This window comes from Ciconia boyciana, chromosome 7, assembly GCF_034638445.1.
Source record: "Ciconia boyciana chromosome 7, ASM3463844v1, whole genome shotgun sequence".
Lineage (NCBI taxonomy): Eukaryota > Metazoa > Chordata > Aves > Ciconiiformes > Ciconiidae > Ciconia > Ciconia boyciana.
The window spans coordinates 13742848-13757727 of NC_132940.1; positions in this window are offsets into that span (position 1 = coordinate 13742848).

Genomic DNA, 14880 nt, shown 5'->3' on the forward strand with positions numbered 1-14880 from the left:
AAGGCTGACAAAGTCAGCTCATGAGCCATGACATTCAGTATTCAGAGAACAAAGCTGAGACTGGAAAATGCAATACAGCAACAAAGCAAAAAGCATGTTAAATAGTCATATGGAGTGAGGTGGACTTGCAATAATAAAAATTGCTGTGCATTTGTGACCTCCTATAAAGCACTTCTTTCTTCAGATTACCAACTTTGCTATATTGATAATTTTGTGTGTAGAAAGAAAAAGAGAAACTACTGTCTTTATTGTATACACTTGGTGTAACAGAAAGGAAATAACAAGTATGTTTAAATGAACTATTGTATTGATTTTTCTTTGCGTTGCGATGACATTTAGACCACCCAGTCAAGCCAGACATGAGTGGGCAGTGGGAACTGTACATCTGCATTAGCTCTTACATATTTTATCCATTCAGTCATACATATGACTGAAATCTCAGGTGCCTGCAGATGAGAGTTAATTTTAGTATATTACAAATTCAGAATCATCTAAGGCTAAACATAGAGTGCATGGGTTCCTGTTATTTTTAAATGAAAATTATTTCATGTACAGTGACATGGGGAGCTAGTGCAGAGATCACTGAGTTTTGTATTGGAAGGGTAGGGGGATATAGAGCCACTTTCCAAGGAGTCTTTCAGATGCTCAGACTGCTACGCAGGAATGATGGAGCATGGAGTCACATAATATGTGGATTGTTTCAGTACGGTCACAGGGAATCCTATACATCTGGGTTTAAGGATTTCCCTTTTTCCTATTTCTGTCTTACTGCTCCCCAAGCCTTAGGCCTCTGTCTCTATTATAGCACTCTGTCTTGGCCATTCATTTTAGCTATTATCTTTTTTTGTATTCTCAACCCTGAAGTTGTTCAGCACACTGGAAGGAGACCCCAGGCAGAAAAAAAAATTATTTGTGAAAACATTAACTTACATTTAGCTGGGTCATTAAATTGGGTGAAGGAGCTGATTGGGGAGGGACACTTTTCTGTCCATCCTCACAGCTATCTTTGACCTGTTCTTTCCAGATCTACAGCTCGTGAACTCTGTAGATCACCCAGTGACTTACTTCTAAGGAGCCATGCTAGATGTCATACTTCATAGCTGGGTTTCCTTCCTGGGGCCTGATGGGAGCTCCAGATTGGGGCTCAGATTGCAGAATTGCCAAGGAAGTGGGCTAATAAAAAAGATACTGCAGTTGACTGCTTAGTCACTGGGTGAAGTTGGGACTGTGATTTATAGGAAAGTTGAACATGTGTCCTGCTACAGGAATGAGCAAAGTAGAGGACTCATTCCTGTATTAAAGCAAGATAACAACTGTGAAGATAGATACCTTTATTTTCCAAATCTCTTGAGTAGACCCTAAATCAATCCTACTAAGCAGACAGTAAATATTGTAAGATCTGATTAGTGTGTAAGCTGATGGCTTTATAACCTTAAAAAAACATTAGGACCCATCTCTGTAGGCAGGAAGGATATGTTTTGACTTTGTTCTGGATTACAGTCTACAGTTACTAGAGAATGACTGACAGCTTAGAAAATCAAACCAGCAATTTTTTGTACGTACATTTGTGTATGTATTTCAATCCATAAAACTTAAGAAAATTGAAAAGCAACTTAAGCATCATGTTGATGAGCTTGTATGCAGATTTTATTCAAGCAAAATTCCTGTTTGGTTCAGAAAAATTGGGAAAGGATGACAAAGTCCCGTCCTTAATCATCAGAATAGCATACATTGCACTGTAGCAATTTATGTCCCTGGCTGGTCCATGTGCAAAACTCTTATATATATCTTTTATCTTTCTGCCAGCATCTGAGTCCTGAAAAAAACCAAGGTTGGCAAATGAATAAACCTAAAGGTAATTTTCAAATGTTTTGTTTTAAAGTAATTTATCAATATTTACAGGCTGAAAGTAGCTTCAGCTTGTTACTGCAGATCTAGGTCTGATGAAGACTTTCACCAGGCTTGACTCTAAGCACATCAGTCATCCTTTAGATATAAACATGTCTGCTAAATTACAAAAAGTAAAATATGTGTATTTGTCCTTGCAGGATGAGGGCTTTGAACCATGGGTGAAACTTCGCAAATTGTTTTGTCACTGAATTGTTTTACAAGAGTTTATGAAACACCTTCAAGTACCAAAATGAATTAATTTACAGCACATGTTAATTGCAGGAAACTTTGCTCTTTACACAGGGCTGTAAGACCTCAAAAACATCTTAAACCAACTGGGTAAACAGTGTAAAAAGGATCCAAAAATAGTGCAGCTGCATGCCATTCTTCAGTCATTTTTAACCTCATTATTATTGCTTATTTATAAATCCCTAGAAATAGGTGTTTCTAATAGATCTGCTGATAGATCCTGAACCAGAATAACACAAATGGCACACTGTAATTAGACAGGGGGAGGGGGAATGAATCTGATGTTCTGCCAAAGCTCATTAAAATGGGTTGTGCACTCCAGTGCACAGAATATCACCCATGACTGGTAACAGAGGAGCATACTACTAGCTTGATAGGGAGGAGAACATGAAATTATTTTTCTAAAAACTGAGGGAAATATTGGAGAAGAATGGAGAATTAAAAAGAAGAGTGATTCTTCTTTTCAAGGACTGAGACATTGCTGTTCCTGACCATATGTTCGTAAACCAAAATGCCATTGAGCTTTACTATTTATTAGCAGGGCAAAGGTTTACTGCTCAGAAGTGCCAAGTCCAGAGTCGGTGTCTGTACTGCCTAACCCGACTGGCATTTATTTGGCAAAGTGCACAAATTTCTTGGCAGATCTGGTGGTTCCACTTGCTAATCATGTACTATACATTCCTGTGCATTTATGTTTGACAGTATAAAAAGATGTGTGTGGTGCCTGGAGCTGCCATTTCTTATTAAAGCTGATGCAGTTTTAGAAAGCATTTGACTTTGGGATAACTTGTGCATTCTTACTCATCCTTGCTTTCTAACAGCTAGCTTTTGATTCTGAAGGATGCTCTTAATATGTAGATAACACACATACTGCCTGCCACATCACCACTTGCTCCAGCAATGCCAAATGAAACACAAATTGCTTGGCAGCCTTGGCTTTGCTGAGTTTACTTTGGCCAGACAGAATGACCACCCCGCATATGATAGCAGAAGAGAGGGGAAAAATATTGTTGAATGCAGCAACTCGCCCATGAAGCTTATTCTGCAAACAAATGTTCTGTAGTTCACAGAAAGTTAAAAAACAGTGAAGCAGGGGTGTGTACAGCAAAATAGCCTTAGGTACATTGGATACCCACTAAAAAAAAATAACAGAAAGTAAATACTGTATAAAATACTAAGAAATTGTGACAAATGAGAGCAGATGTAAACTTGAAAGGAAGGGTTGAATAAGATATTCAGTAACCAATTAACAAAATTAGTGTAATGAAGCTTTCTGTTAAAAAGGCAAGAATATTTCCCTTCTGCTGAATCCCACATAAGAGGAAGCTTTGGAGAGTTTGAAAGTTACTTCAGTCATAGCATGTCAGGGCAGGAGGCCAAATTTCAGCACCTCTTCGGTGCAGGTCTTGAGGGAGAACATAGATCTTTAAAGGTCTAACGTTATCTATAACATATTTCTTTGGCTTTCATAAACTTAGACTTAGCCAGTATAAGGTATTATTATTCTGTAAATCCTGTACAAAGCAAAATACTATTCCCATTTATATAGGTCAAGTGACATGATTTGTCCCCACCCAGATACTAAATGTTTGGTTGAGCTGAGGAACTGAACAGAAATCTCTTGAGTCCTAGTTCAGTTTTCCCTTAGTGAATGATATTTCCCAGCAAACTAGGTTTGGGACTCCTTGTTCCCATATTATATGGACATATTGTGCCCATATTACATTAACAATATTAGCCTTGTTAATTAGTTATTGATCAGATACAATAAAACTCCCTGGATCCAGGTCTGATTTCAGCTGTAATCCGATAAATCTAGGAGAACAACAAAGCTGATAACTTTTTCTCAGTAGGAATCCAGACTGAACACTTGCCAGCCGCTCCCAATCCAAATCACGAACAAATAACCACATAGTAACACATCAGTGTAAGACTATATATGGTGAGACAAGGTACTGACAGAAATGCTGATGAAAAGCAAGCCTTCTCTATTCTGGGGAAAGCAAAGAGCAGAATTCTCTCTAAGGTTTGCTTTGGTAGCTGCTCTGGAGTTGATGGCCTTACGTGGATTGACATTTGCTGAGAATCTGGGATAGAGGTTCTCCTGTACTCGGTAATTTGGGACTGGAGATTACAAACTAAGACAACCATGGAAATCATGGCTATTTGGAAATGAAAGTTTTCAGTGTCTCTGTTTCTACTGCTGTGTTATGTTCTCAGCAACAATCATATCTGCTTTTGATCTATGCCAATGGTTGGACAAGCCTTGCAAATGCATGAAAAACTTCATGACAAAAGCCAGGGAATGGCAGAGGAAGGTCCTGGGAAAGGTGAATTTTCAGGCTCTGTGGCATATATACTTGGTGAAATGGCGCAGTTAGCTGTGCTATCAGCAACTCTGGACTAAAAGATTGTGGAGTTTTTATGATGTGCAGCATCAAGAACAAGTTATGTAACTTGTTTAAGGCATTGTACAAATCACAACTTAAAATGACTGAAACCTAGAATTGTTCCTAATACTAAACATACAAATTAATGGTAAAGCCTGGGAATATGTCCAGGCCTCTGCAATACTTCCTATATTTACATTCTTCCTCCTGCACAGACAGAGAGTTTCTCTTTGTGAATGGATGAACAGGTGTTAAGATGGACCAATAAAGAGGTTACAGAACATTAGTTGCTGCTTTGAAGTGTTATCTTTAGGGAAAGTAAAATAAAACATAAAGAAAGCAAGTAGTAAGTCTGCTCCTGAGGCAAGAGATAAGACTCGCTTGGAGAAGTTTCAACACCAAGCGATCCAGCATTTTACTGCTGCTGAAGGAGGCAGAAAGTAAGGTACACAGCCAAAGGCTGGCCTCTATCACAAGTGGCCATTCCTGAAGCCAGGGAGGTAGAGTGGATACCATTTTCTTAACAGGTTCTTCTGAAGTGGATATTTCAGAGCTGTTACACCAGATCTTCACCAGAGGACTATTCTTTAATTAGCAGAATCTGCAAGTGTCTAGCTTATCAGGTGCTATAGCTGTTTTATACAGTGTATTTGGAGGCCTGGCACACTCTTTGTGTGGTAAACTTTTGTCCATCTGGGTATTTGAGAGTTGCTTACCTGAGTAACTCTTAGGATGCTTGGTTGCACCTCTGTCCCACCTGGAATTGCACTTGCAACCTTGAAGTTTACATGGCAGGTGAGTGAAGTCTGGATAGAGGCAAGGAAATAAATCTTTCTCTCTGCTGAAGTCAGGAATAATTTTGCCATCAAATTCAATGGTACTGGAAAAAGATTTTATCCAGTATATGTAACTCTGACTCTTTTGATCACAGGGCTCTCTTGAGCTTAGTTGTATGGCATGACCCATTCAGAATCAAAGTGCTACTGTTATGGGCGTCAGTTATTGTGATGAATTCCCAAGGTATATTCCGAGCTCTGGATTCCTGTGTTAGATTTTGGTCCTATTCAGTGATTTTTGTTCCAGTTCTGAGATTTGACATTTCATATTAATAAATGGTGTTTGTGAGACAGTGGGCATTAATATCAGAGTGAGTAGGAGCTTTACTGACCCTGACATTTGATGAAGACCTCATCTACCTCATGAATCAGCTTGGTTACTGGAAGACACTGTGATGTGTTTATTTCTGAACAGTAACACAAGCCAAACAGATACATCAGTAAAGTGAAAGAAAGAAAACATATCAATAGGAGTCTGAATGGAAACCAAATACTGATGAGAATAAAACCTTATCTCAGGATGCAGGAGTTGGCATTCCCTGCTGCCAACAGCTTTCACAAACCAAAGAAGAGAGAGAAATGTTTTATAAAAATTATAAAGAAGTTGGGAGACCCCCTTAGATAACTATCCACCTACATGTAGCTGTCACTGAAAAACCAAACAGCAGGAATAAAAACCAATAAATGCCTATTCTTCAGTATGGCCAAGTGTCAGCCATGGGGCTCCAGTGAAATGAACGTGCTCTGTCTTGTGTAAATATATGTATTAATCGCTTGGAGCTGCACTATCAAAGAAAACCAGCTGAACAACAGAACAACAAAACAAAGAAGCTCTGAGGCCTTCCACTGCCTACAGCAATACACAGTTGAAGATGAATACTCTGCTCATTTCCATTCTGAACTAAACTCCATCTTCAATGCCATCAATATCATCAGTGTCATTACTGCAACTGCTGCGTGAGTTTGATGCAATAACTATTAATTAGACCATTTTGCCCTCCTTCAACAACAGCCCTAGTGCTTCAGTTCCTAATGGAGTTTATCTTCTTGTATTTTGATTTTACTCAGAGCAGCCTTTCTGAATTCTAAGTTACTGTAAGGTAATTGAAAGTACAGCAAAGGTTATAGAATACCCTTCATACTTTACCAGCTCATCTGCTTCACAACATTACACATCGGCAGCATAAACAGCCAACTCAATAATGAAGAATGCTGACATAAAAAATAGCACCCTACAATCACATACTCTAAGTCTTTTCACTCCTCCCTTGGTGGTCAGCAAGGTGAACAAAACTGGGAATGTCAGATCAAAGCAAGAGAGTGCAAACCAGTTAAAACTCTTCACTTTCAGAGGCAAGAACTATTCATCCTTAAAACATCATTAGCTGTTCCATTTGTCTTACATCACGATGGTTGCCCTGTATACCTCTGATACTTTTGGATTAGTCTAAATCTAATAGTTTCTTTTCTCAGCCTATTAGCTAACTTGCTGCTTCAAGTCTTTCCATTGGTACATGAAACAGCCGTAAGTTAATTTACATTGTAGGAGTGCAGGTTGCTGCATCATCACTCTGTGCAGGGAACGATGCACATCTGCCTGTACTGACATTGCTGTGGCTCCTGCCTCCTTTAGTTATTGAGTAGAGATAGGACAAGGAATACAGTTCTGTCTTTTCTTATCGAGCTCTGTCTCATCTGCTCCTTTGTGTTTTCACAGTCCCCATCACAAACAGAGCTGAGCTGCTCTGCTTCAGCAAAATGAAAAAAGAAAGACTCAGGGTATCTTCTGAAAACCCAGCTCCTTCAGTCTGTTGCAAGAACTAGCCACAAAAAGGTTGCAAAGATTTCCTGATATTCCCACTAATGTTCAGCTCCCTTTTCCTAATCTGTGGAGATGGCACTTGTTGTCCACTAATTCATGAACATGTAAACTGATGTTTGCCTGTAATTTTGGAAGGGGACAATGGGTTTTATTGATCATTGCTATTGTAATCCTTGCTGCTAGTGCGGGTGAGTTTCTGCTTCCTCACTCAAATTATCTAAAGTTTAAGAGCTAACCTATCAAGCAAGGGAGTTTTAATGTGTATACTCATGTATGTATACATATATATATACACACATTAGTGTGCATGTTTGAATCAGCTATTCTACGAAATTGCTCTGTTTCCTGCCTCTGTATTGGGGTATATTTTGAAGGAAAGCACATTCTGGTCAAATTTAATTTCAGAAATTAGGGAGACATGTGGGTTTGGGTTTTTTTTAATGGAAAGGAAAGTTAGATGGAACCTAAGTTTTTGAAACTGCAAAATGCTATGCCTCATATTTGGTTCCAGTTTCTGCTTTTCAGGTGTATCATAACCAGTAAGCCAACATATAACTAGATAGCGTGCATCTGATCCAGCAGCTTCTATGCAAGCAAAACCCTCATTGACTCCCACTGACTTAAGGGAAGCTTCTTATTGCTACTGATGATGAGTTTGAGTTCCTACAAGTGTGAAGCTTTAGGTCCAAATGTGCTGAGAGGCTTAAAAATATCCATGAACAGAACTACTTATAATCAGTGTTGCTGAAATGTCAGAGAAGTAACTCAAAAGTGTCATGATGCAGTTTCCTTATCACTGAAGTTATCTGTGAAATGGAAAAGAACTACAGGGGCTTTCATAATCTTTTTATAACATCATTATGGCCTCATCCCTTTAGAACACTTGATACTCCTGGCTCCCAGGAGTGCAACACAAATGAAGTGAGCACATAGGATACTTGGCAGTATCACACACTTGCAGTCCTGAAATCTTTGATTTTGAGGTTCAATGCAAGTTTCGCCCGAGTCATTTGTGAGGTAGATGCTAGGAAGGAGGCTTGAGGATTTAGCCCTATATGTCTCTTTGGTTTGGACTCATAGGTATTTAAAACTCCATTATTGTTTTAGTAAAGCTGTGTAAGAATTTGCTGAAAACTCTATCTCCCTTGATTCTTAATGTCTACAGGATATTCCTTATGATAAATATTAATAATTTGCAAGGACATGGATGAATGCATTTTTATAATTATCAAAGAACAGACATACTGGTTTAGTGTTTAAAATTAATTATAGTAGGGAAACTAGCATTCCATAAGGGAATTACATTAACTCATCAGAAATTACATTAACTCATCAGAGTGAGTTCATTTTGCCTTTCAATTTACCTTTGCTAAACTTTATTTACTGATTTTGTGTTTAACTTCTAAGCACTTAGTGAAATCTCAATTTTTGTAACTAGAGGGCTTTATTCCTAAATGTTTGAATTGATGTGTATTTAATTTACATCACCATATATTTAAACCTGCTACAAGTCCATAAATACAAATAACTTAAGAGGAGAATAAGGGTAATGAATTTTCAAAAAGTTCCTTCAGTTGCAACATTCTTTCTGGTATGAGAATGGAAAATTACTATTTAAGGACTTTAGATTGGTTTTCCCTCTCTAGATACCTCAGTTTACCATGTTACTGAAAGGCAAGGGTTACCAAGAACTAGCAGCAGTTAGACATTGCTGATTTTAGAGCTAACTAAATGTCCCATCGCCTTCTCTGGTTGTCCTGTGTCCTACCATAAAGATCATATTCCACCCAAGAAATGTATTTCCTTGGCCATGCAGTGTTATCTGCAATCTTTTTCATAGTGGGAATGATGATCTGATTACACTTAATTGCAGAAGCCTGTGATAAATTGGAACCAGCTGTTTAGTTAGTTTCATCAGGTACCTCTCAACATTTCACCTGTACTTTGCTGATTTCTCTGTTGCCATAGGGACTAATTCTAGCTTCCCAAATCTGTAGCATTGAGGCTGGTGTGGAGGTTACAGGTTACAGCTCTAAGTGAGTTGGCACTGGAAGGATCTTTGCCCACACCTGTCTGCAAGAAGCTCTAAGCTCATCTGGTGCATGAGAGAACAGTTACAAAAACTAGGGATGGGAAAGACTCAAATAAGGGTTGATGTGTACTGGAGAGCACCAGTGTGGGAGGATGTTCTCTCAGCATTATTAATGTGAACATAATGCAGGAAAGCAGTAGAAGAAAAGTCTAAAATATCATAGAAGAGGGTTCTGACATTTAACGTGAGGGAAGCAGGAAGCCAGGAAATGGAGCAAAAGCTTGTACCACAGTTGCTCACATGATGCCTGGTTTGACTGAAAGTATTTAATTTCTGTTTGTAGAGGGAAAGGCTTATTCATTCTAATACTGCTGGCATACTTCTGTCTGACTCTTTCAGAACACTGAGGAAAAGTAATAAAGAAATTGTATAACCTTTCGAGAATTCGTAAGGATTTTCCCTTTTTCTTCAGGGTGATATGCTTTACTGCAAGGGGAGGAGACACTTCTTCCTCACATCACCCCAGTGATCACAGCATGGGAGAACAGTCCATAATGCTTCTAAAGAATTCTTCCTTCATAAAATCATGTGAAAATCCAAGCCTGGAGTAAAGTATTTTTTCATTTGAAGCCCCACTGTACCCCATGCAGGCCACTGTGAAGGTGCTCAGACTTGTGAGTTTTCAGTTTAATGAGTAGCAAGGGACTCACAGTGGTTCCATAGCTATCATCACTTCAGCTCCAAAATCTTTGGCTGAATCCTAATCCACTATGTATCTGGGAAGTTGTTTAGGAACTGTAGCTCCCTGCAGAATCTATTTTAGAGTCTCCAAAGGGTTACTAATGTATAACAAAATGGGACACCATTTTAAGGGCAGTTCTGCAAATACAAGCTCTCATCTCTAATGCATTCTATTTTAGAGTCTCCACCCAATCTCCGTAGCCTTTTAAAGATTGGTTTGCTTCCATTAGCAAAAATAGCACTGAAAGTGGGCACCCTTGACTAGTCTCCCTCGAAAGTCAAAATTGAGATAGTATTGTGACATTAGTATGCATCCTTGCTCAGAACAGTGTAACTGATGCAATACATTTACAGCAAATTTTAAAATTTCCATCATAGTAAAGAGAAACTGCCATTCAATCCAGTGAAATGCTTTCTCAGCGTCAAAAGATGCTATTACCACAGGACTGGCATCATTTTTCATCTTAAAGAGGATATTAAATAAGCACAGCAAATTCGTGCAGGTGAGCCTACTGTATCAAACATAAAATAAAACCACGCATTGTTCAGGATGAATTATTTTAATGCTTATACTTTGAGTCAATTGGCCAATAACTTTGCCAATTTGTTAATACCTGCATTTAGGAATAAAATGGATCTATGTAACCCATATTCCTATATGTTTTAGTCTGTTTCAATGTTGCCACAATCAGCACCCTGCAGCCTGTGAAGTATCTGCTGGTCAGCACCTGGTTTGCATAATCTAGTGTTACAAAGACGCAAAAACAGCCACGATCAGCTTGCAAAAAAAAGATGTTCCCTTTTTGAAATGTGAAGGCTAACCTTGTCTAATGATTACAAGATTTATGAACAATTCAATAGCAATAGACTAGAAAAGTGAAAGGTCAGCCCCCTTGTACACAAAGACTAAGCAGCTTTGGGTGAGATGAAAGATAAGACAAAGATCCAGCTTAGATCTAGAGATGTATTTTCAAGACAGCACAGCATGCTGAGAAGTAACATCCTTATACAGAAATATTTAGATTTGGGTTTAGGAATATACTTTAATCACCCAGATTTGAATACATAGTCTCCCTCTTCATGGATCTTGAGCTCCAAGCAGGGTGAGGCAGAGATGTTATTTCCCTTTACACCACCTGTTTATTAAGATTTAGAAATTATATTTCCCTTATATTTGGTATGGTCAGAGAGCAGCTGTTGCATACCATGCTTTGTCTATGTACTGTCGTCTACTCCTTTGCTAAATCCTAATTAGCTGGCTTGAAATGTCAGCAGCCCAGGGCAGCCTTTAGGCCCCAAAGCTTTCTTTTTTCTTTGTGCGAGTGAAACTGTGCAGATCAGACTTAATACTTTTCTTAATATCTCTTTTGACTTCTTGACTGTCTGTGACGATGTCTAAGACCTTGTTTATCCCTGGCATACCCTTCAAAGTGCTTCCCACCCTGTACTGGATCCATATTTGCTGCATATACTCTTTCTGCCCCCCCTAATCCTTTCCCCTTCCTCTCTCACCTTCAAATATGTAAAGCTGTGAATAGGGCATGTTAGTTAATAATAGCCCGACTGTGAGACTAAAACTTACAGTGCTGCATTTCTAATTAATCAAAAAGACATGCTGTAATAATATAGCTACAGATAAGTAGCTGTGCTAGCAATCACTCACTCAGTGCTCTGTTGAAAAGTGACTTGCCAAGCAGACCCATCATTAACCAGTTACATCATGAAGCTCTGCATGGATTGGGTAAGTACATGGTGGAGGAGGTGATAGAAAAGAGTAGGCAGGGAGGACCTAGTCCAGCTACTCAATGACTGGACAAGGGACAGCAGAAAGAAAAACAGAAAGAGAGAAGGAGGGAGGAAGGGAGGTGCAGGTGGCTCTAATTGAAGATGAGGGTGTGGGGATTTGAGAAAGGTTTGTGTCAGGTGTTAGTTGCAGGTATAATGTGTTGGGACAATCAGTACTGGGTAATTTGAAAGTATTGTAGTAATGATGAGCTCCTGGACATTTCTGGTTCAGCTCTGCATAGTTTCTTGTAGGTCCTTGTGCCTTGCTGGCTGGAGAGGTGATGCAAAGCAAAAAGGGCTGAGCAAAGTCCCTGCAGAAGCTGAGAAGAGGAAACTGAAAACCAGAGTTGGACCATATCTCTAGCACATATGCTAACAGAGGCTGGCCCAGTTTCTCATGAAATGAGCCTGTGCATAGTCTATCTTTGCCTTTTGGGGAAGAGTGAAGAAAACACATTTTTTTCCAATGACCCATTAGTCTCCAATGTGTCTCATCAGCTTCTGATAACTGCTGATAGTAACTCAGGAGAGACGGTGAAGTTTTGTAACTTAGGATAGCTAGAAGTGTGCAGAATCAGAGACTCAAGTCATGTTCCAAGCCAGCATTTGTATGAGGTCACTTTCCACCCAATTCTGTCTGAAACTTTTTTAACCGAGATGGGAGATGTTGCTACCGCAGCAATCTTCAACTGGTGCTGAGAAATAAGAACTCTTGGTTTTGAGAAGTCAGGAAGGTTCATCTTTCCAAAAGAGGCTTCTAATTTTCAATGCCCAACTTTAGGTTTTGTGGGTTTCAATACCCAAGGTACTAAATATTCATAGCTATGAGGTAACAGCTGGAGTTGAGTGAGCAGCATTCCTTACCTTCACTACACAACTATCTTCTGTAAATAGGCATGAAGCCACATGGATCTTGTGAGGACTAGTTAGTGTGTAGACAATGCTTGAAGATGAATAGTGCTTAGAATAAAAATTTTTGAAGATCCTAAAGAAATGGAAAAAGTCAGTAGTTTCTTTGATTAAAATGATAGAGCCAGCTACACAAACGAGACTGGCAGGTAATTCGTTCTCTCCTCACTTAGGAAGAAAGTCCAACACTGTCCACACTTGCTCACCAGCAGGACACTGAATTATATTAAAAAAAATCTCCAAAATCAGTGACGGAGCAAACATTGAACAACTATTACATTATTTTATACTAATGCATCATGCCCATTTTTTTCACTTCTCTGGTAAGCTTTTGTCCATCTTTACTATTTGCAAGTTCTTGAACCACAACCCACAGTGCTTCAACCTAGCAGACTGCTAGCGAGTCAGAGCTGATGTGCAGATGGACCTGAGCTCTTCTGCACAGGCTCCAAGCCGGGCGATGTGAGCCAGCTTTATCCCAGAAGGCTTTAGTCACAGTAATGCAGTTCTGTGCCTGAGTTAATGTGCCAGTATAGACACACTTTCGGATTCCAAGCTCCACATTTTCCAGACTGATATTGCTTAGAAGCAGAGAAGCTCTCATTTATCAATGGACAGAAACTGAACCTGCCAAAATGGAGTAACCATTGTTGGAGAGTGATTCGGGATTGTGACAGAGATGAAGCAGTAGGAGACTGAGCAGAGGAAACTGATACAATGAGCAAGAACAGCTTGTGTCACGTTACCACCTGTTCCTTTGACATCTGAATTTATGGTCTAAACCATAAATGGCCTAAGGCCTCATTTATTTGAACTCGGGACAGAAACAGCACATGCCCTACAGAGCTTAGTTTCACATTTCAAGTACTGATCATAAGAAAAAATGAACAAACCTTACATAATTCAAGAGCTTTTGGTAACAAATAAAATTAGATACTTACCATACAAACAAAAACTATTGTAGAGTAAGAAGGCATTGAAATAATCCCTTCTAAACTGAAATAAATCATAAACAAAATGGAAAAAAAGAGCAATTAGATAAAGGTGAGTGTTTGAGTAGACTGCTTTGGTTTCTGGAGAAATTCAGCAAAACAAAAGGCCAAATGCAATTCCCACCAAAGAAATCATCAGAAGGCAGTAAAAGTACTGCGGCAAAACTCAAGTCGGTATGTTCCTGGCACTGTAGTTTATGGGAGAGAATAGATATATAATCATCACCTTGAATAAAATATTTACCGTGATTGGGAAAAGTACAGGATTTTTTAAATTTCTGTCAGTTGAATCAAAAGCGTAAGGCAGGTGGTGGTGGCAAAGGCTAGGGAACATGGTAACAAGTATTAATAGCAGTTCAAAGAAAGGAGGGTACAGCTGCTGCAGGAAATGTTGGATCCAGCTCTGCAGCTGAGCTGAACTTGGTCCTCTGCCCTGAAGTGTAAGAAAGAAAAATGAGTGTATATAGCCATGGATTTGCTCTAATCCATGATCTGAGGATGCCGGTAGACACCCAGGATGTCTCTCCTGTATGAAACAAAGACAACTTGTTTTCAGTATTTGTTTAAGAGTGACAAATATCAATAATATGGCAGATATGTTTAAACAAGGACACAGCACATCACAAAGGAAGACAATACATCTGTTTTAGCAGCTGGTTTGAAGCATTCAGTTAGGTATCTATTGCAGTAAAGAAGCTCTCCCACTGTTTCAGGCTAGTTCCTACAACACTTATTCATCCTCACTAGAGGAGTTGTCTAGGGTGGTTTGCAGTACCAGATTTGGACATAGGAAATTATTTTAGAACCATTCTGTACTCTCATGTAGGTCCAGATTGCATGTTCAATTGCAGTTAACTAAGCAAGCTACATAAATGTGCTCACTATCTCCATACCTTTAAAATGACTGCACCCTGGGCCCATGATCTCTGATATCTCCTAGTAGAAATCTATCCCCATCTGCATCTGCAAATGGCTAGAACCAACACTATCTTTAAGAGGCAGCTCACTGGAATGCAGAGACCCTCCTTCAATTCCTGTCGACTTCCCTGGGAAATGAGAGTACTCAGGACCTCTCAGCAGTAAGCTCAAATCCCTAAGACTTCATTTAGGTAACTGTCTGGAGTATGCTGGGTAAATGGAAGAAATTCGTACATAACAAAGGTGGCCACTACATAATTTCAGAAGCACGCGGGACACGAGCATGAAATTGCTGAGCTATGACAGGAGTCACTGG